This window comes from Egretta garzetta, unplaced genomic scaffold (assembly GCF_000687185.1).
Source record: "Egretta garzetta isolate BGI_Z169 unplaced genomic scaffold, ASM68718v1 scaffold1071, whole genome shotgun sequence".
Classification (NCBI taxonomy): domain Eukaryota; kingdom Metazoa; phylum Chordata; class Aves; order Pelecaniformes; family Ardeidae; genus Egretta; species Egretta garzetta.
In genome coordinates, this window is record NW_009258559.1 from 1 (window position 1) to 23,469 (window position 23,469).

General features: G+C 41.8%; 1 pseudogene; it reads left to right on the forward strand.

The window, feature by feature from the left end:
- The first annotated feature begins 13,100 nt into the window (after positions 1 to 13,100).
- LOC104134408 overlaps positions 13,101 to 23,469 on the forward strand; it is a 12,289-nt pseudogene continuing 1,920 nt past the window's right edge.

Below are 23,469 nucleotides of genomic sequence, written 5' to 3' on the forward strand. Positions count from 1 at the left end.
AAAAACTGTATGATAGAACAGAGTACCTATAATATTGCATTATCCTCTTTAGTGTATGCTTTTAATGAGCTGTTTCAGGCAAGCATCTCCCAAGGACTGTCTAGATATGGATGGTATCATATGAACTTTTATAGAAAAATAGCAAGTATATCAATAGCTTTCTTGCAACTGAAACTGTGATGATCATCATGTCTATTTTTATGTTTACATTTCATAGCCAGCTACTGATCCTGCCTAGAAAAGTTGCTATAATTTCTGAGAAGGTGTGTATATCCCACTTTGCCTCATAATACCCAGCAAAATCGTGTAGATGTATTAATACCTGAAATATTATTTTCATCTATTAAAAGCTTCTTTTTTTTTTCAGTTGGAAAGAATCCCCATTTAGGGTTCTGTTTATTTGCTTCCCTGAAAAACTAGGTTAGTTTGGGGAATACATTCTAAGGTATATAAAAAAATCGATTTTTCAAAATTGACGAATAAATAATTTCTGTTTAATTTAAGAAACACTGTAAACACCCTTTAAAAATGAGAACTTTTGTTATTTTTATGGACCTATTATGATACTGTTTTTTCAGTATTCTTTAACTTGTAAAAAAATACCTCTCTAATGGTGCAATAGGAACTATAGCAATGTACTAGCCTAACTGAGATATATCACACATAGATAGAACACATAGAAAAAAAAAAATCACATTATCTGATTTTTCTTTCATGCTGAACTAACAGTACTATTCACTTGAGGAGGCCATAAATAGTGATAAATTAGCAGGATCCAACCAGCATACCAAGGGGAGGGGAACCGAAGATTCCTTCCTCTTGGATATTTATTGCCATAACTGCAGAATGATGACCTTTTGCACTGACACGCTGCCTATGGATTTGGGTTGTCTTTCAGCTGACAAGCTAGTACTTAGACATCATGGGCAAAACACTGCTCCAAAATGTCCATAAAGGACCATCTCAGACAGAAAGTTTAAAGCAGATACAGTGCATATTTTCCAACAAAACCACAGTCCTACTGCAGAGGATCCCAGCTCTGTGAACTCCTAGACTAGAGAGACATCTCTATCTCCTGAGCTAACTATTCCAGTTACAGAATTTTTTGAAAGTATTCTGTATTAAAGGAAGAAACTTCTTGACAAAGATTTTGAGGAAATAAAAATAAATTCAACAGCTGAATTTGCCATGAATTTACCAATGAATCCAGGTAAAGGGCGTACAAAGAGGTCCGTTCTTTCTCCCATTTCTACATGCATTAGTTCCTTTGAATTCAGAGTTTCAACACAGACAGGGCTGCAGACAACATACATACATCAGGGTACTAAGGGGTGAAAAACAGGTTTGGCAAATATATGAGGCAGACAAAAGCGTAGTCAAGAGATGGCTTTGCTCTGAGACCTGGCACCCTGCAACACACCGGCCACCTGGAGGCACTTCTCAGGGAGCCGCGAGTCCCACTTTGAAGGATCTGAGGCACTGACTTGCAAGGAAGGCAACATACACCTGTGTTGCTCAGCAAAGCAGTGATGGAGTGAAGCTGGCATGGCATCTTGAGCTACAGCAGATTTGGGATGCATTTTCTCAGGCCACAGTCCTGACTGAAATGTGAAACAATGTACCCTCCTCCTTTGGATTCAGTGTTCATTTCTCCCTTGGGATGAACTCAGATCTTTCCAAGTACTTTGTGACAAGTCATATGGAGAGAAAGGTCTGTCTCTGGTAGACTTCAGTGGGGTGAGCAGGGAATTTCCTCAGGACAGGGGATGCAAGCAGTGTCAGAACTCCCAGATGCTCATTTCCTATATGGGCCACCAGCACCCTGACACCCTGGCTGCTGGCTCTCTGGTGACATGGCACCATCATTGTCTCCTCCTGGAGCTGTTCTGCTTTACACAACTGATTTTCCCTTCAGGAGGAGAACAGACTTGTATCCTTCCCTCAGCATCTCGGATGGATGCAGAGAGCAATCAAGGAAACGTTTAGGCTGACCACAGTGGAAATCTATCTGCTAACGTTACATAGGAGGATGCTGTGGAGTCTCTGAAGTGACAGGAGCCTTAGTGTTTGGAAAAAAATTTCCCTTGAAAATACTACAAGAAAAATATCCTGCTGTAGTATAAATCTGTACTGCAGATAGCATAGCCTGCCTTGGCACCTGGGAGATGCTCTCTGCAGTTTAATTGCTATTTTTACTTCCTCAAATATGTGACTTCATATGCAAATTTTAATGAAGTGCAAAGAAGATATATATTTGTAACACTCAAAGAAAATAACAGAGTGAATTGAACTGCATATGTGGATGTTTGCTTTCTATGACTTAGCCTCAGCAGAGCACCACAGTACCATGCCATAGGTTCAGAGAACAGTTCATGGGTTCAGAACGTGTTTGGACAAATTTATCAGTTAGAAATCCAGCATGATCTGTTAAATACCCAGACATCTAGTCCTGCTCAGGGCTTCCATAAATACAAATTTGGGAGTTGGGAGAGTCTTAGAGATGTGCCACTCTGTGTTGCCTTAGGCAAGATGCTGCTCCTTCCTGGGCATCACTTTCAAAGACAGAAAGCTGGGCTACGCAGGCCCTTGGTCTAACAAGTACAGCTTATGTTAGGTTGTGCTACAGTTGCCTGCAGGGGTTAATACCACGCTCCTTTCTTACTTTCTTTTCCTTCACCTTCCCTCCACCTCTTCCAGCTTCTTGCTCTTTCCATTATGTTTTTCTATCCAGTGGTCTCCCAGCTTGCCCACCCCACTCACCTGCTCTGTAACCGGAGCCTCTCAGCTGCTTTGGTGAGTGACAGAAAGGGCATACTGAATGTCATCTCCTTGGCCAGGATCTACTCTCCAGATCTCTTCCGCTGATGCTAGCTGTGGAGACAGGAGGAGCGTGAGTAATGGTGCACCTGTGGTGCACATTTGAAAGCTGCCCATACTCTAATCCCAGATTGTGGGTTTGATTTGCCTCTCATGTTCAGTTAACTCATTCTGAGGACTTCCAAGAATACCACTCTGTGGGAAGCTACTTAGCAACAAATTTGTCATCGAAGTTCCCCCTAGGACAGACGTTCACTTTCCTTGACATGTAGTGAAAGTAAATCACAACTGCATTAAGATCTGCAGAAATTAGTTTCTGAATAGAGCAGAAGGGACAGAGGATAGCACGGCCATTATAGCCTCTTTGTGGCCAGCTTGTGACATCAGCTTGACTTCACAAGCTTACATGTAGACCCAGAAATTTTCATTTACATTAGCCATTGTAAAGAATGTATGGCCCATGCTGCTTTTCAGCCTGCATGTTTTAAGTCTCATTTGTTATGATCCTCAGTAGTTCTTCCTGGGAAATCATTTATTGCTTCCAGCAATTCTCTCAGCGCATTCCTTCAGCCACATTTATCAGAAATGTTAGCTTAGTGCTACATTTCCTAACCAGATGATACATCAAAAATATGGACTGAGCACATTTTGCACATAACATTGAAAGCATGCACCTTAGCAGATCTACACTGAATTGATAAATAACATTTTGATATGGAAAATATGCTCTTACCATCTCCAGGATTCAGTGTCCAGCCACATCCTAGCAGAAGTGTAGGGATGAGAAGTTTTATTACAGAGCAGTGTTCTGACATTTCTGCTTGTCCTGTGTTAACATTCCTGTGAGCTCTCATTTTACACAGAGGGCAGCAGAAATGCTGCTACAGTAGAGGCTGGGCATTCTCTCTCAGACTGTCCATCACAGGCTACAAAGCTGATCTGCATAGGCAGGCCCTACCATGATGACAGCATGGCCAACAGCAGCACTTGCAAGCTGAAAATCCTGCAAGGAGCTATTTGAGTTCTTTTGTTTGTGGGAAAGTTGTGAGCAAGTCAGGGAACGTCAGACCCCATCCTATATCATTGTTCTTTCTAGAAGAGTCATAAGCATAGCTCTATTTCACATGATTTTTTTATCTCCTGGGAAAGCGTCTGTCACTATCCCAGCCTCTGCTGTTTTGGGGTGATGGTGGGGTTTTTTCATCTGGAAAATGCTATATGTTAACATCCTGATTCCAGAATAGAAGTGATGGCATTTATTTGTGGGGTGTGTGTGTACTATTCCGTATGAGTCACAGAATCTGGCAAGAAGAAGCATTAGACGAGAAAGTGGTCTTTCAGTAGACAGGTCTCACATTGCGAAACATGTTTTCAAAGCAGAATCAAGGCACCGAACAAAGTATTTTTTTCTTGAATATAAGGACAACAAGGCTAAACCCAAATTCCAGAATGTCATATATCCTTTGAGGCAGGCAATCTACTCTTTAGTTGGTACTGGGGCATTCAAAATCTTCTCTGGCAACCCAACTTAGCAGTCCAAGTGTGGACTCCAGAATCTTTGGGTTTCTTCACAGCTCAGATGCTGCAGAAGAGGGAACTGCAATTCTTATAAAAATTGATTGACAAGTTCTCAGTCTCCACGTGTTAATGGAGTGAGAATGTATTGTCAGGTGCCCAGTTGCCCCACTCCTTGCTTCATGGTGCAAGTTCCTAATAACACCATCACACAGCCCTCATTGAAATCTCCTTGGCGAGATAGCACAGGGCTGCAAGATAGTGAAGGCAATGACAGTCTAAGGGATGCAGGAACATCTGGGCAATCACCTGTGAGATACTGGAGGACAGTTGGGTGGTTTCTTGCCTGTGGTACAATTACTTTGATTCTGTGGATCTCTTCAACCTTCCTTCCTGGATCTGATCCCAATGATGAGATATAGTGGAAGCTGCTGAGGGAGCTTATGGACTCCTAACCCTTGGATTTGCAGACACTTGACTGAGAAAAACACTCATCCAGCTGTGTGGGACTGGGATGGGTTGAGTGCAGCACTGCAAAACGTGGCAGCTCACTGCACTGTAGCTATACAGACCTCAGACCTCACATGTTTTGCCTTCATAAAGGCAGTACTCAGCCAAGTGGGAGCTGTACCTGGACAGTCTCCCATGGTGCAGAAGGCAGCCACCTGCTCTTCCAGAAAGGACTTCTGACTGCTAGCAGTTGTGTTTCTCTTGCGATAGGTGTGGAGAATCATAGGGAAAATATTGATCCACAAGAGCAGATTTCCTATTGAGCAGAAGCTGAGCAGCTCTCAGCTCTCTCCAGCCTCCTAGGGCTGACTAATGGGGGGAGACGATAAAGGGATCTCTTTTAAAATGGGCATTATGGGCTTCATATAGGAGGCTCACAGATTGCTCATGGGTGAGAAGACATTAATTTCATGCTGTACACCAGAAGCAGCACAGGTGGGCTTACTAGTCACAGCTGCAGGCTGCTGCTCTAGGCAGTCCCTGACTCCCTGCTTCTGCTACATCAACCTCCTTTAAGACAAGAGGAAAACTTGCCAAGCCTCCTGCCAGGGTAACTGATGATTACATGACTTTTAAGGCACAGGGTGAGATCAGTTCCATCTTGACATCTCCTGCTAATTGCTTATGTGAATGAATTCTCTCCACTTTTGCAGAGGGTGAAAGTTTAATACCATTGGTGCCAATCTTTAGGAAAAGTGACATGAAAGGGGAGATTCCATGGATCAGGGCATTCTGTTTTGATATCCACCAACTGGATACTCACCTGACTTGAATATATCACCTCAAAATGTCTGTGAAATCCATGGTGCGGCTGCTTTATGATGGCTGCATGGTTAAAGGAATCTAATGAGAGTAACAAAGGTACCCAATCCTATTGTGAAAGCATGAACTGTGTGAGGGTAACCTTGATGTTGTGCTCTTCAAAGAGTTAGACGGGAGCTCACCACCTCAGCTACCTTTCTGTACTGGAATTAACTGCTGCCAAGGTTAAATTTTACACTACACATACTAACCCCCAAGAAGATGCCTTCTTGGGCTTTGCTGCTTGATTCCCACATGGTCCAACTAGGCTTGCTTCAGTTGCTTCTCTCCGGGCAGAAGAGAAGACAATGGGACTGAAATGGAGGCTAGAGGCTTGAAAACATACTTCTTTTCCTGTTACTGCAACTGGACAGGAGGTCCTGGTCAGCTCGGTCTGCAGTGGAAGGAGTGGAAGACCTAAGCAGGAGGCCTGAGGGTGGTTCCATGACAATGACATGGAGATACTGGGCCTGGAATCTCCTTCTAACCAGACAGGTTACAAGGCTGCTGCTGCTGCTCTAAGAAGCAGAGTGGATAGCGAGGTTTGCATTGGGCCACAAACTCAAGAGCCTTTGACAGTGCTCCACTTTCACACTTCACCTGTGCTCATGAGCACCCCTCTTTATCTCCAGCTCATGCTCACTGAACAAAAGGGAAGGGAAATCACATTGTAGGGACTTACAGAAAGTGAGATGGGATCTGTTTTCAGCATGCCTGGATGTCATCACTCCAACACTTTGCCCACACCATATGTCTGTGCAGGACCACCTGTATCCAGGGATTTCTCTCATTCTGCCTCTTCTGGCTGTGCTGTCATTTGCTTCTAGTCCCAGTGGACTCTGGGCCTTATAGGGATGGAAACAGAAGTGGCAGAAAGTCAATGACTGACAGGTTCCATTTTGTTTTGCATCAGGACATTGCTGCCTCTTTCAGCAGATCCCTGTGTCCCAAGGATGGATGTTGTTTTGGCTGCCCCATGCTTGGACAGAGGAAATTGGCCAGTGTTCTGTGGCCTAACTCACTGAGAACTGTGGAGCTAAATCTGTATGGAGTCTGGATCTGGTAATTCAAATTGCAGAGTAGTCCTTTGCAAAAAGCTGGAATGCCCCATAGGCCATGTAACAGAAATTTGTCACTGGGGTGGGACTGATAATCTCTATGAATTAACACAAATCCAAAGCAGATGGTAGGTATTCCAGGGCTTTTTACAAGATACCTATCTGAGTGTCCATATGACCACATTTTTTAAATCTGTGGAATAAAATTCCTCAAGTTAGTTTGCCTGCAAATATGAATTAATATAATCTTTATCTTCCAGAAAGAGCATCTGGAGGAAAGGACAAAAGTTTAGGTCTTGTTTTCTCTGGAAAGTTCCCCTGAATTTCCTATGTTGGCCTCCCAGTATTTTCCTATCTATTTTTTCAGTTTCCTTCTCAGTTTCTAATCCCTCCAAATCTAATGCAAACTGCTCTGACAGCTAATGCTCCATTTCTGTGAACAATATGCACGCAGATGCCAGTGCAGCAGTTTACAATTTTCCCTCCATACCATTGTTTAATGTCACCTATTAAAAACTTCAGCTACAGCTTTATACTTTATTTAGAATCATAGAATTGTTTAGGTTGCAAAAGACCTTTAAGATCATCAAGTCCAACTGCTAACCTAACACTGCTATCCCACCACTAAACCCTGGCCCTAAGCATCTCGTCTGCCTGGCTTTTAAATACCCCCGGGGATGGGGACTTGACCCCTTCCCTGGGCAGCCCCTTCCAGTGCTTGACAGCCCTTTCTGCGAAGAAATTTTTCCTAATGTCTAACCTAAACTTGCCCTGGCGCAACTTGAGGCCATTTCCTCTCATTCTATCATCCATTACCAGGGCTAAGAGACTTAGTTGGTGTGAAAGGGAAAGTAGGCATTTGCTTGAACAGCAGAGACCCAAGCCAAGGGTGCAGCACTGATGCAGCCAGACAATTCTGGTGGTCACATGCACCTGCACCATTTTGTCTGGTACCAGAGATTGCACTAAGAAGCGGATTTATTTAGCATTACAGATGCAGTCTTAATAAATCTACATGTTTTATCTGGCCTTCAAAGCAGCAAGCAGTTTGTGAAGTAAGAATTTTCTTTACAAACACACATGAAAGACTGTCACTTTTTCCCGTGTCCATTAATTTTGTTCTGTATTATAATTTCTACTGATTTGTCCAGTATAACCATCAGCCTTACTACACTGTAGTTCCCTTGATTTCCCCATAAGCCCTTCTAATACCATGGGAGTAACCCATTAATCACCTGTCAATCCTGTGATATCCAAATGTATTTTTAAGTAGGACCTTCCACACCATGTTTGGAAGCTTAGCAAGTTCATCTTTGAGTTCCTCTAGATTTTTGGACATCAGTATCTGAGGACTAAGAAGGAAAAAAAGGTCTTTGCAATGAGACTAGTAACCTGATGAGAAGGGTGTGAAATCAGCTTCATCATGGGCAGAGGACTTAAGTCCAGAAGTGACAGAGGAATAGCTGCAAATGTAGGAATTTGGAAAGAAGAAGGAGAACATGGTCAGAATCATGGAGATATGGTGGGATAGTGTGCACTACTGGAACATTTTCATGGGACAGTATGGACTGGTTAGGAAGAATAGACAGGAAAGACGAGGACCATTTTTGGAACAGGCTGCCCAGGGCAGGGGTCAAGTCCCCGTCCCTGGAGGTATTTAAAAGCCGGGCAGACGAGGTGCTTAGGGCCAGGGTTTAGTGGTGGGATGGCAGGGTTAGGGGAACAGTTGGACTTTATGAGCTTAAAGGTCTTTTGCAACCTAAATAACTCTATGATTCTATGATTCCATGATTTATGCTTTATGTTCAAGTGCTCCGTGATTCTACAAAGCTCCAATGTGAAACTGTAGACATCCCGTCAGAGATGGGAGGAAAATGAGGGATGTTGTGATGTCGTCTGCTATAGACTACCCGACCAAGACAAAGTAGTGAAGGAGGATTTCTACAACTAGTAGAAAGGCAGAATTCTCCTCTGCCTTAGGGAGGTTTTCAGCTATGTGGACATCTGATGGGAGGGCAACAGCACTGGGAAAACATTGCCAGAAGTTCTTAGACTGTGCTAATGATAATATCCTAATGTAAGTACTGGATGGGCAATGACGAGTACTGGAAGCAGGGATGAACTAATGATAAATATGATCCCAGGTGGCATCTCAGGCTGCAGCAACCACATGATGACTAAGTGAAGGAACTAGGTCAAAGCTGGGGAGGTAGGCAACAGAATTAGCACAGATTTTGTAAGACTGGAATTCATTGTGTTCAGGGAACTGCTAGTTAGAACACCCTTGGCAGCAGCTCTGAAAGAGAAAACTGCTCAGGAGAGATATTAGGGTTTAAAGGAAAATTTCTGAGGCATCAGGAACAAACTACCTTATTCTGAAGAAAACTGGGAATTTCATCTTAGCTAAGCAGCAAACTTCTTGATGAACTAAACCACAAAAATATAAAAGAGGCAAGGACTGGCAATAAAATAGGAATGTAAAACATTGCTTGTGTACTTAGGGACATTATGCATAATTGTTCTGCATGGGTGATGCAAAAGGGAGTTCAGAGAAAATATGTGTCTACCACTGAATGTCGGAGTCCATCTAATGATAGATGATACAGAAAACACTTAATTATGCAGCATCTTTTCTGCATCAGTCTTCTTAGGCAAAGCTTGTCCCCAGGCATCTGCATCTTCCAATCGAGTCTGAGAAGCCAAAGAATAGCCAACAGTGGGAAAGTCCTAACCAACCACTTAGTGAAGCTGGAATTCCTAAGAGAAGCTGGATGTATTCGTATACATGGGGCTGGGTATGACTCATCAAAGGATGCTGAAGGATTTCACCCATGTAATTGTAAGGCCTATGTTTATCATTGGTGAAAAATTATGACAGAGAGGGAAGGTCCCATATGACTGGAAAAAGGCTAATGTTATGTCCATCTTTAAAAAAGGCAGGAAGAAGGATTAGTGAAACTGTAATTTGCTGAGTTTCACTTCAGTTATTTGAAAGATCACAGAATATGTCCTCTTGGTATCTATTGCTAAGGATGTTAAGGACAAGAAGATAACGGAGAGCAGCCAACATGTATTTACTAGGTAAAGTAATCATGCTTGACCAACCTTATTAGTTTCTATGATGAAGTGACTGTTGCCTTGTATCAGTTCTCTCCTGGTAATTAGCATGCCTTTGCCCTGGACCTCTACCACATTAAGTGGCCTTCAGTCTACTAAAACTGAACTGCTTCCCTTTGATTCCTAATGTCTGTGTGCCTCAATTATACTGGATTTTGGGGGCTATTTTAACTCGCCAAGGATGTTATATTACATGTATTGCCAAAGGTCAATTCTTAAACAGCTTTATTTTCAACTATGTCCACAGCTGTATTCAAACCAGGCAAGCCAACACTACTTTTCCTTTACACCCTAACCAGTGGTTTCATGAAGCACTCCCTGACAGTGTCCACAAATATAGTTTTGGTATTACAACCCAAAATAGCATTTGCCCATTCTGTATGGAGTAGCTGTGGTTTCCTATTGGCTTTACATTCATTGCTTCAGCAGTCCAGTGGTCCTCTCTAAATTGCAGTTGGTGTTACTGTCCTGGGAGGACAGCTGTTAAGAAATGAAGACAGACTTAGTGAAGGGCCCAAAGCAGGAAACTTGAGGGACCTGAATTCCCTGAACAGCATGAGCATGGAGAAATATTAGCACAGGACTTCAGGGCTGGACATGACAACAGCTGGAAGAAATTCAGCTTTTCAGTTTCCACTTCTCTTGAATGCAATCTGTTTAGTATGAGTCTACTGTTCAACCAGAAAGGAAGACAAGGCTGGTGTCAGTGTATGCTCCCAGTAACTGAATGCCTCATTTTTCTGCAAGAATCTGTGAGTGGCAGCTGAATATACATTGAAATTTGGCGGGCCTCTATTCCTATATGAAGAATCATTTTGTGAAAGTTGTTAAATATGAAATGCCCTCCACATTACTGTACTGCACTAGACAAGAATTCAAAATTACACTAGTCCTCTGGTAATAGGCAGCTCTTCTTCCTAATCCATGCGAAAACGTTAGCCTTCTGAGATATTCAACTGTCTGTGTAATGTGTGTAGTGAGCTCAGGGGTAAGCTCTGGGTTTCGATTCCAGCCTGGGGCCCAAAATATGGGTACTGCAGTGCCACAGCACTCTTGAAAGGGTGTCCTACAGAACAGGGCATCTCTGATGCTGTATATTACACTGGACCCCAGACTGTTTTTCTAACCTCTTCCCTGTGTAATTCACTGAGATATTTTAATGACTGAAATGCAAGATGACCAGGAGAAGAATGTGTTTAGATCTGGAGGATCTGAGGAAGTTTAAGTGATTACACCCTTTCCTAAAACTAGATCAGTTAGTCTCTTGGTCTACCAGCAAATCATCTCCTTTTCCCATGCAATCAGCATTACACAGGACTGCCTGCTAGCTCTAATGCTCTGGTACCAGCGGTACTGTGTTGTTAGATTTTTCTGGGATGGTGAATGTGTAAATGTGCATATTTTGATGGCATAACAGTACTAGGCTGAGGATTTATCATAATGCCTAGTATCTGGAACTATATGCTGAGGTCCTATGTGTGATTGTGTGTACAAGCATGGCAGGGTAAGGCATGTGGCTCTGGGGAGTTGTAGGGAGGGAGGGGCTATGGGGGCCTGTGGAACTCCATGTTTGACAGAGGCAACTGGTTATTTATGCAGACAATAATAGGAGCAGGCATACGTCAAATGCAAGTAAAAAGTGTAAGATAGTGAACAGTGAGAAAGAAGAGTTTCTTGAGGAATCACTTTTTAAATTAAATATACACCAAACCATATATTATCTATGCATGCACAAGTATATATTTTAATTTTATACCTCAAAAGTCAGCTCAGGAATCTACTAAAGAGCTCCACTTCAAAGCAGAGTCTCCCATTACTTTGGGCTCAGGCTTCCAACTCACTGTATTTCAAACCATCTCAGCTATTGAGAGTGTCCTATAGAGAAACCTCAGCTGTAATACATTTTGACGTTCTGCTTTTTAGAAAATACCACTGAAAGGTGGTTCTTAACAGCAATTATTTGCTGGTTTTTTGACATATCTTTCCTGTTCTTCTCAATGCATGTGTTCCTAAAGCTTCATGGACATTATCATCCCCATCGAATGACTGAAAAGTTGTGGTATAAACATACCAAGGGAACTACCATGGGTCAAGCAGCAAATCACTGAGAAAGCCAGCAACAGGAACCATAAGTCCCTGCATCCAAGTTCTCTAAGTGCCTTGAGTAGTCTAGATTCTCTCCTTAACACTCTTGACAAATTATTTATAGATGTATTCACATAGTCAGTAAGATATAAAAATGTTCTAATTATATCATTCAAATCAAATGACAATTATGTCCTTAGTTTGCCAGACAATGCTTTGCCAAAGAAGGTTTGCCAGAAATGTTTTGACCGAAGAAAGGGGGAGCATCTGCAGCATCTCAGATGAGACGCTATAAAATCTCCCAGGGACAAGTCTGGCCTGTCTCCACAGAAGGCTTCAAGGTAAGTGCATGCATTTTGTGAGCTTGAAGAAAGAGGGCAATGACCTTGCAATATGCCGTTCCATTTCTCCTGCCTCTGGCAGCCATTTCCACATGGGAGTGCCCATGTAAACAAAAATTTTGAATATAATTTCAATGCACGTCTATATCTAAACCCTATAATTTGTCTCTGGAATTCCATGCAACAATAAGAAACAATGGCCATTCCTATTTTACAGGGTTGGCCAGTTTCCAGGATACAAGCATTTCTCCAAAGGTAACACCCTGAAAAATGCACTTGTAGACCATAGTCTAAGATAGGACTTCTATATAGCTGCATGAGTTCTCTTCATAAATCCTATTATATTTCTGCCAAATATTTCTGAGGCTAAACTGTTGAAAACAGGGAAGATCTAAAAAGTGAAATAATTTTTCACTTTTAGCACAGAAGGTAATACTTTTAACAAGAAAGTAGTCTCTTGAAGATTCATCAGTTATAATAAGGACCAGAACAGAGAGGGATCTTTTCAGGCTCTAAATTCTTTTATGTGAAGACCTCAAATCTGGTCAGAATTCATCAAGGTGAGTTACCAAGCTGCAGTCAATATTCAGAAGATGTTCTCTTTACTGTTAGAAGGCCTATGTGTTTTAGAAGATTAAGTCTCACTCTTGAGTGGGACTTAGGTACTTTTAAGTTTTAAAGCAAAGTGGATTACAGTGGTTACTTCTAAGAGGTTTTCTGGAAAACTAGCTAGCAATTTGTTAGCTAAAGAGCAAGAAGTTTTCTCACTGCTATAGGTTATATTATTCTCAGTGATCCACAACTTTTTTTTCCCCACCAGAAACCTCTGCTGACGTGCTTTCAATAAAGTGCAGACATGGCTTCTTCAGACTCTGAGATGGCTGTTTTTGGGGAGGCGGCTCCCTATCTTCGAAAGTCAGAGAAGGAGAGAATTGAGGCCCAGAACAAGCCTTTCGATGCCAAGACATCGGTCTTTGTGGCTCATCCTAAAGAATCCTTTGTGAAAGGAACAATACAGAGCAAGGAATCAGGGAAGGTCACCGTCAAGACTGAAGGTGGAGAAGTGAGTGAAAAACAAGGCTGAAGGACACCATTTGATTCCCACACTGAGCTTTTAGCTTACATACAACATACAAATCTTTCCTTTCCTTGGCAGACCCTGACCGTGAAGGATGATCAGGTCTTTCCCATGAACCCTCCCAAGTACGATAAAATTGAGGACATGGCCATGATGACCCACCTCCACGAACCCGCTGTGCTGTACAACCTCAAAGAGCGTTACGCAGCCTGGATGATCTATGTAAGTACCAGCAGCAGTCTTCCTTTGGGTAGCTGGAGGAACTGCTCTGCCAGGCTACGTGGAAGCCAACGTGCTGCCTCCCTTCCTCGCAGACCTACTCGGGTCTCTTCTGCGTCACTGTCAACACCCCCTACAGGTGCCTCCCGGTGTACAACCCGGAGGTGGTGTTGGCCTACCGAGGCAAGAAGCGCCAGGAGGCCCCTCCACACATCTTCTCCATCTCTGACAATGCCTATCAGTTCATGCTGACTGGTGAGTGGCTTGATTTCCTTTGAACTGCTCTTGCAATAAGCTATCTGTAGAGGGAAATGTGGGGTCTTCTCTGGAAATATGGTGCAACAATATTAAATGTGTGAAATTTTTGAAAGTTTCTGTAATGGTCTATGTGAGCTGAGTGTCTGTGTTCCCATTAGAATCAATAAAGACCTGGACTAATGAAAATAGTCTAGAAGGAGTAAATTCACTTCAAAGAAGACACCTATTTTCTGGTGTAGACTTTACTGACTGTAATGAGATCTTACATGTATGCATAGATTTGTGTATCATAATCACTAAACTAGTCTCAGCCAGAGAGTACACAGTACAATAATATCACACATACCCTATAAACTATGTGTATACAGTCAACTCAAATTTGCAAGCATCAGTGCTAACAAGTGAAACTGAGTATCTCTGCATTGAACAGGTACAAAAGCTTCACTTGATTATTATGCAAATGGCATTCATCACGCAAAAGATGACCAGGTGGTCAAAAGTGCATACAGCTTTAAATGATCTGTGTAACCCTTTTACTGATCTATGCAACTGTAAATCAATTGCACATACAGTGAAAAGTATACCTCAGAAAACAGTGTCAAGGAAAAAATGAAGCTTTTAGTGTTTAAACTGAATGGCTTTAAAAAAGCTCTTTCTTCTTTCTCCTCCTCCTTCCACCTATTATTTTCTCTTCCCTATGTGTGCATTGAAATTAAAGATGTGCAGGATTTTAGATCTTATTTTCCTGTTCTTTTTTTACAAACTGGAAAATAGATCCAGAATAGAAAAAAGAAAAATTAACCTTGTCTATGCATGATCTTGGGAATACATAAATTCTGTATGTATAGGGGTTCAAAAAAAAAAAAAAAAAAGATATGACAAATAGTGAAAGGGTTGATCAGATGTTTCTGTTGTTTGTGACACCTCCAAATTTCCAAAAGATTACTCAGGAAAATTTTAGCTTCATACTATCAAAACTCAACTACATATTTTCATTAGATGTACTTATATAAGAAAGAAATAAGTAGCCTGATGAAGCAATGTCTTGAAAGGCACCAGACTACAAAAGCTACTCTGAAGTGGTATCTTTACTGATTCAGTTCATAATACCTGAAGTAGTCCTGGAGCATCAAAGGTGACCACTAGAATTCCCAAGGCTTTTCATTGTCTTCTGTCTCTGAATCCTCTGGAAGCTTCAGTTCATATTTTTCTCCTATTTTTTACATTCTTTATTTTTCATGAGAACTAGGAAAAGCTTTCATATCTCTGTCTATATCTGTGTCTTTTCACAGATCGGGAGAACCAATCGATCCTGATCACGTACGTACACGCCCTGCTCGGGTCCCTGCGGGGCTGCCTGGTGCCAGGGGACCTCCTGCCTGACCACGCGCTCTCTGCTTCTCTCTTTGGCTTGACAGCGGAGAATCCGGTGCAGGGAAGACTGTGAACACAAAGCGTGTCATCCAGTACTTTGCAACAATTGCGGCCAGCGGGGAGAAGAAGAAGGAAGAGCAGCAGCAGCAATCTGGCAAAATGCAGGTGAGTCAGGAAGAACAGACTGAATGCTTGGTACGTAATTGCCATGAAGGCTAAACACTGTAACTTATTAATTATCATCCTGCAGGGAACGCTTGAGGATCAAATCATCAGCGCCAACCCACTGCTGGAGGCCTTTGGAAATGCCAAGACCGTGAGGAATGACAACTCCTCACGCTTTGTAAGTTGTTGCTTTGGACAAAATGCCTCCTCATTATAACAGTGGTGATGGGCTGGTGGTATTCTCACATAAGGAGATGGCATTGAAATGCATCTCTGCTGAAATGCTGCTTGTTCTCTTTAACAGGGCAAATTCATCAGAATCCACTTTGGGGCCACAGGCAAACTGGCTTCTGCTGACATTGAAACTTGTAAGCAACTTTCCTGGCCTGATCCCATTCCTTCGAATATTCCCTAGTACTTGTGCTAACTCCGTCATGCTGTCTCTGCCAGACCTTCTGGAGAAGTCCAGGGTCACTTTCCAGCTCAAGGCGGAAAGAAGCTACCACATATTTTATCAGATCACCTCCAACAAGAAGCCGGAGCTAATTGGTAGGAAAATCACTAAGTTTCTGAAGGAAGCTGACTTAACAATAGCTCACTGTGTCATCTGGATAGCCAACGTACACTTGTTTTTTACCTTTTATTGCTTTCAGACATGCTCCTCATTACTACGAACCCTTATGATTTCCACTTTGTGAGTCAAGGTGAGATCACTGTTCCCAGCATTGATGACCAGGAGGAGCTGATGGCTACAGATGTAAGTAACTTACTGAACAGGTCATCTGGTGGATATGAGCCTTGGTAGACATACATTTACTTTACTGTTTCTGTTGCCAGAGTGCCATTGATATCCTGGGCTTCACTGCTGATGAAAAGACAGCCATCTACAAGCTGACAGGGGCTGTCATGCACTATGGGAACTTGAAGTTCAAGCAGAAACAACGAGAGGAGCAGGCAGAGCCAGATGGCACAGAAGGTATCAGCAGATTCAAGAAACTCTCCAAAAACAGATTATCTTTGTCACCAAAAGAAGGACTTAGGCAGATTTGAGGCTTTAAATAGGGAAAAGTGTAAAGTAAAAAAATATTTGTTTGATGGCTAGAAGACTGTTGAGCCAGGTGTCTCATCTAATGATACCTGTAATTTTATTCTGTGATTACTTAATATATAAGAGAGCTGGTGTACACTGCCAGGAAGCCAGGAGCTGTGTATGTCAGTTCCTGTAACATTATTAATCATACTTTTGTTGGAATGCACCTTGCAATCTCTGCTGTATTGTGGAGTAGTGAAGTGTTTCAGCCCTATCAGGATGGGAGACTGTGCTCCTCTTCACCCTTACCTCTTTGGGGGAACTCTGATGTGAAATGTGTATTTGATTAGTCTCTGTCACAGACGAAGGACAATCCATGCCTTCAGCTCTCTGACTGACGAATCCTCTTTTTATACAACTAGAAAGAAAGTACGAAGTCCCATCATCATGCCTGAAAAAGGATGAAGGCAATGAGTTCTCTTGAAGAACATTTGTAGAAACCAAGGCTCAGAAAGCATTGTAGACTCTGAATCCTGAACAGAGAAATTAGCTTTGTAGCTTTGACTCAGATATTTTTGTGGAACTCTGTAACAGTGAACACTGCTGTTACTTTTGAGACAGTCCCTCAAGGACCAAATTTTAGGAACTGTCCAATATTTATTTTTCTCTCAACCTTTTCTGATGTCTAGTGGCTGACAAGGCTGCCTACCTGATGGGTCTGAACTCGGCAGACCTGCTCAAGGCGCTGTGCTACCCTCGAGTCAAGGTGGGGAATGAATATGTGACCAAAGGTCAAACTGTGCAGCAGGTAGGAAAAATGTGGTAACCTGGAACACGCTTTGATGGTTCCTGTGGATTCTTCTCTGCTGTGTATAGTAATGTCAAACCTTTCTCCTTGCTTCAGGTGAACAATTCAGTGGGTGCCCTGGCAAAGGCTGTCTATGAGAAGATGTTCTTGTGGATGGTTGTTCGCATCAACCAACAGCTGGATACCAAGCAGCCCAGACAGTACTTCATTGGTGTCCTGGACATCGCTGGCTTTGAGATCTTTGATGTAAGGAACACAGTTTTCCCAGCATTTTCACAGAAGGACAATTGAGAGTAAAAGCAATTTTGAGACACCTTAAGTAGAAGTTAGTATCTTCCTACTTCTATTTTCAGGGCTTTTGGAATCACCTTTTTTAATCCTGAAAATAATAATAATAGAAAACTAATCCCCTTACTAACTATTCTCCACTGAATTTGAAACCTTATCTCTTTTCTAAATGTAAAGCCTATCCTAGAGAGGTAGAATAACATAGGAAAACTACATAGTAAGATGCCTCGTATTTGAAGTATCACCCATGATGAATTAGGATTGCGTAAGAAAACACCTTGCTATTATTGTTGAAACTTGAAAATTTTGCATGTCTTTTTATGTCTGGCAGTTCAATAGCTTTGAGCAGCTGTGCATCAACTTCACCAATGAGAAACTGCAACAGTTCTTCAACCACCACATGTTTGTTCTGTAGCAGGAAGAGTACAAGAAAGAAGGAATTGAATGGACATTCATTGACTTTGGGATGGACCTGGCTGCCTGCATTGAGCTCATTGAGAAGGTAGCTTTCCTGTTCAAGTGTATTATATGTTGGATCTTCAATACTTGCCAAGAGACATACTTAAGAAGCATGTGAAAATATTCCAGCTTTTACATATATAAACCTGGTGAAAGTGGCAGCAGTGTGGAAGCAGTTTTGGAGATCATACTCAGATAACAGGACTTTTGGTGAGGGTATTCATTTCCAGATTACAAAATGTGGTACATAAGTACATAGTACCTATCAGTAAAGAAGTTTTATGGAGAGGTTAGTGTTTTGCAGTGTTATATTTGTAATTTTTTCATCAGCAAAGACATTTACGTAAGTTCAGATGAAACAGCCACACTGAAAAAAGTTGAGCCTTAGTTAATTTCCTCTGACTAATTGTCATGAAATGCATGGGAACAACTTTCTCTTCTGGCTCCAGAAACTTTCCAACCAAGGGATGTCTCCTTTCTAATCTTTTCTCCCTCTTGTCTGTTGTAATGTCTTCCAGCCCATGGGCATCTTCTCCATCCTGGAAGAGGAGTGCATGTTCCCCAAGGCAACTGACACCTCTTTCAAGAACAAGCTCTATGATCAGCATCTGGGCAAGTCCAGCAACTTCCAGAAGCCCAAGCCTGCCAAAGGCAAGGCTGAGGCCCACTTCTCCCTGGTGCACTATGCTGGTACAGTGGACTACAACATCTCTGGCTGGCTTGAGAAGAACAAGGACCCCCTGAATGAAACTGTCATTGGGTTGTACCAGAAATCATCTGTGAAGACTCTGGCCTTACTCTTTGCCAACTATGGTGGAGCAGATGCAGGTCAGCTTTGTGAAAACTATTTTTAGTGTGGGACAATGGTGACACAGAATTAAAGCAGTAAACACTAAACATTTAACATTGTTTTGTGTTCTGTAGTCTCCAACATGCAACATCTATATTTTAATACTTTTTTTCTTTTCTTCCATTTGCAGAGGCTGGTGGTGGTGGCAAAAAGGGTGGGAAGAAGAAGGGTTCTTCTTTCCAGACTGTCTCAGCTCTTTTCCGGGTACAGAACTGCATTTGTTATCTTTTTGTAAAATGAAGAAAGAGCTACTCTTAAATTTGAAAGGGCTATTTTACATTGCTGTGAGAGTGGTAAAATTCTTTGGAAATTCCACATCAGATTTTCCTGGACCAGTGTTAAAATTGCTAATATATTGTGTTCAAAAATAAGCATTCAGTCATCAAAGATCATGAAAATCTAATCCTTTTTTTGTTTGCTTGTTTGGAGAGGATATTATTCAGACCTTTATGTTGTTATGTCTTTGGGTCAGACTAGAACTAGCAGTTTAGTGTTCCTGCATTTCTGTGAGGTTGATATGTTGGGGAATTGAGAGTATCCTTAGAAATATTCTACAATGAGATATTTATCATATTTGAAAAAACCCTCACTTTTTAAGCTTAAGTAGGTTGACTTTAGAAGGCAGAACATGAAAAACCTAAAAGTTAATGACTTTGTGTGAAAGTGTGAAATTGTATATTATTTTCCACTGGATCAATAGCAACATAGCAGTATTTCAGTCTTTAAAAATGGTGTTCAATATCTTCAAATAGAAGAAATATTTGGTTTCTGTGGCTTTACCTAGAGTGTTCTGAAACCCAGCTAATTTTGAGAAGTCGTAAAGTCATTATCATGTGCTTGATGCATCAAACACTGGACATAGGAAACTCACATTACTGACTGGTCTCTCTAGGAGAACCTAAACAAGCTGATGACCAATCTACGGAGCACCCACCCCCATTTTGTCCGTTGCATCATCCCAAATGAAACAAAAACACCTGGTAAGATGCTTAAGCAGAAAGAGAACTTCCTCCAATAAATCTCTGCCCCTCCACACTGGGAACTGTGGTATTCATTTATGCTCTGAATTGCTAGGCGCCATGGAGCATGAACTGGTGCTGCACCAGCTGCGGTGCAACGGTGTGCTGGAAGGCATCAGAATTTGCAGGAAAGGTTTTCCCAGCAGAGTCCTCTATGCTGACTTCAAACAGAGGTAAGAGCACTGCACCTCTCGGCATCCTTAAAAGCAATGTTGGTGAATTCATAGAGGTTCATTCAGGCTGGGCTCTGTTGTCAAAAATAGCTACATATGAGCTGGTGGAGTTCAGTAGCTAGTGTGCGTTGGCTGGGGTAAAACAGCCTTAACATCTTCTTTCTCTTTTCACAGATACAAGGTGCTTAATGCCAGTGCTATCCCAGAGGGACAGTTCATCGATAGCAAGAAGGCTTCCGAGAAGCTTCTTGGGTCAATCGATGTGGACCACACCCAGTACAAATTTGGGCACACCAAGGTACAAACCCTCCTTGACTCACTCTCTGTATGCTTGTGCTTTGCTGTACCTGCCAGTGATGTGCTGCAATGTTCCCTTTCTCAAGGTGTTCTTCAAAGCTGGGCTGTTAGGACTCCTGGAGGAGATGAGGGATGAGAAGCTGGCACAACTCATCACCCGCACACAGGCCAGGTGCAGGGGCTTCCTGATGAGAGTGGAGTACCAGAGAATGGTGGAGAGGAGGTAGATATTTCTTCAAATTAGGTTCACTGTATTTGGCTTATTGTGTCATCATGGTCTAAATATTTAATATTAATTTGACTTACCTTTCAGGGAGTCCATTTTCTGCATCCAGTACAATGTTCGTGCATTCATGAACGTGAAGCACTGGCCCTGGATGAAGCTGTTCTTCAAGATCAAGCCCTTGCTGAAGAGTGCAGAATCTGAGAAGGAGATGGCCAACATGAAACAAGAGTTTGAGAAAACCAAGGAAGAGCTTGCAAAGTCTGAGGCAAAGAGGAAGGAGTTGGAGGAGAAAATGGTGGCCCTGCTGCAGGAAAAAAACGATCTGCAGCTCCAAGTACAGGCAGTGAGTTTATCACCATTATTTTATCAGTCAGAAAAGGAATCTATACATTCAGACTGTTCTTTACAAAGCAGGTCAGACTATAGATGACCAAAAGTCAGCTATTTGGTGAATTATCCATCATATGTATGTGAAGTTGAAGAAACAAGTGTCTGGTAGTGGGGTGGTGAGCACTCTGACAGCCAGTGCAAAGAAGCAGGAAACTCCAAGTGGGAGTCAGTGCTCTTGCCTTCAGAGGAAAGAGGCAGATAGAGCTAGTCAACATGAAAAACTCAGAACACAGTTTTGCCAGAACCCCCAATTCCCTTTAGGCAGGTGAGTCCTGCAGGGGGTATCTGCATCTCACCAGGATGTAGAACAATTAATTAATTTTGGAGTGTAAATATAAGCTAGAGTTGAAAGTGGTACGTGTGAATTCAGGTGCAGGAAAGGTCATCCATCCATTGTTTAATAACTAGCGGTTAATCATTGTCTCAGTAATTGGGAAATACAGCTTCAAATTTCTCTTTAGTTTAAGAATGCATAGACACAGAGTTCTTGTTTCTGAGAAGTCACATCATCCAGGGGGGTTTCTTCCTCCACCTGTTGTTAATTACACAAAAGAGCTCTGAACACTTTAGATTTAACAGATATGAATCAAGGCCATAAACAAAACTTTTAATGAAGCAAAAGCTTTTGGGTTTTTTGAATATTGTAGTTTTTTGCATCTCTGATCTGGATTTTCTATGGTAGTTCCACTACAGACAACATCCTGTGGTAGTAAAATCATTAATATTTAAGACTGAGAGGTCTGGCTAAGAAGTTATCTTTATTAAAAGAACATTCCTTTCCACTAAAATCCATCTTTCCATAATGTACTTGTGTTGGGGTCCCCAATCTGGGGGACACAACTTAGAGCAGGTCAGACAAAAGCTTTATTAACTATAAACACAGTGAGAGAACATTTGGACAGCATCTCCCCCTCTGCTCCCCTGTTCTCTGCCAATTGATTGCAGAGACCCAACCTATATACTGTATCAGAAAAAAATAAAGCAGTGAAGAAAAATAATAATTTCAATGTTAACAAAGCCAGGTACCCATCCTTGGGAGGGATATTCTACTTAAGTTGATTGCTAACTGCAACAGTTCTAAGGAAACAAACAGTAAATAACATTACAATATGGAGAGACTGGCTTTGGTGGAGCTTATGGGAGTGGTCCACCTGGTATTATCATAGCTCAGAAGTGGGGAGTTGGAACAACCATGGACTGTTAGCTTTTAGTTGAAAGCAGTATTCTTTGAATAGAGATAACTTCATAGCCAGGCCTCTCAATCCTAAATATTAATAATTTTAACACCACAATATTAGTAAACTTGTAGACACACAGCACTTCACAAAATATTGCTTAAAAATATACACAAAAGTGTTTGATATCCAAATATCACCTTATAAAGTCACCTTAGTCAACTCATTAAACTACTTAAATTCCCAACTAAAAAAGGAAGACTGTACTTAATTACCCAGTTATTTGAACAATCCCATAGAAAATGGGAACCCTGTGTTACCTGTGTACCCTAGTATATGGAGAAAAAGAAATATCCCACTGGACTTTTTTATAAGATACTTGCTTTTCAAATTCATTTGGGACAAACCCCCATCATTATACCAACAGCCCAACAAAGAATGAGATCAGCTGAAACCAGCATATGCCACTCCAGACAGAGTATGGATAGACATAAAAGGGTAAGACCCCACTTGCACAAGCAGCAGTCGACATACATTTAGAGAGTAATCTTTTTCTATTAAACTATTTTTGATACTACCTGAGACTTTACTCAAAACATAAGAATGAGTTCAGAAGGATTCAGCTATAAGAGGAAAGATTTGTGAAGATAAATGTCTCTAAGTGCTTTATCCTCTATGTAAAGAAGAAATTCTCACACCTATCACATCTGTGAGAAACTTTTAGGAGAGAGGAAAAAGTGTAGGAATCAATATTGTTTTCAACTGAGAAGCTGAATAAAGCATCAAAAACAACAACAAGGTTAAAGCTGCTTGAGGATAGGCCACTTTCAGGCCACATTTTGACATAGAAAAGTTCAGAAAACAAAACTAGAAAATCTGTATCTCTCTAACAGGAAGCAGATAGCTTGGCTGATGCTGAGGAAAGGTGTGACCAGCTCATCAAAACCAAAATCCAGCTGGAAGCCAAAGTTAAAGAAGTGACTGAAAGGGCTGAGGATGAGGAGGAAATTAATGCTGAGCTGACAGCCAAGAAGAGGAAACTGGAGGATGAATGTTCAGAGCTGAAGAAAGATATTGATGACCTTGAGTTAACGTTGGCCAAAGTGGAGAAGGAAAAACATGCCACTGAAAACAAGGTAGGAGGCAGATGTCCCTCTTGCAAAAAAGCCCCTGTTTTCTGTTATAGAGTATGGCATTCCTTTATCTGCACTTGCTCCATTCTTCTCAAAGGTGAAAAACCTCACAGAGGAGATGGCAACCCTGGATGAGACCATTGCCAAGCTGACAAAAGAGAAGAAAGCCCTCCAAGAGGCCCATCAGCAGACACTGGATGACCTGCAGGCAGAAGAGGACAAAGTCAATACTCTGACCAAAGCTAAGACCAAGCTGGAGCAGCAAGTGGACGATGTAAGCCCC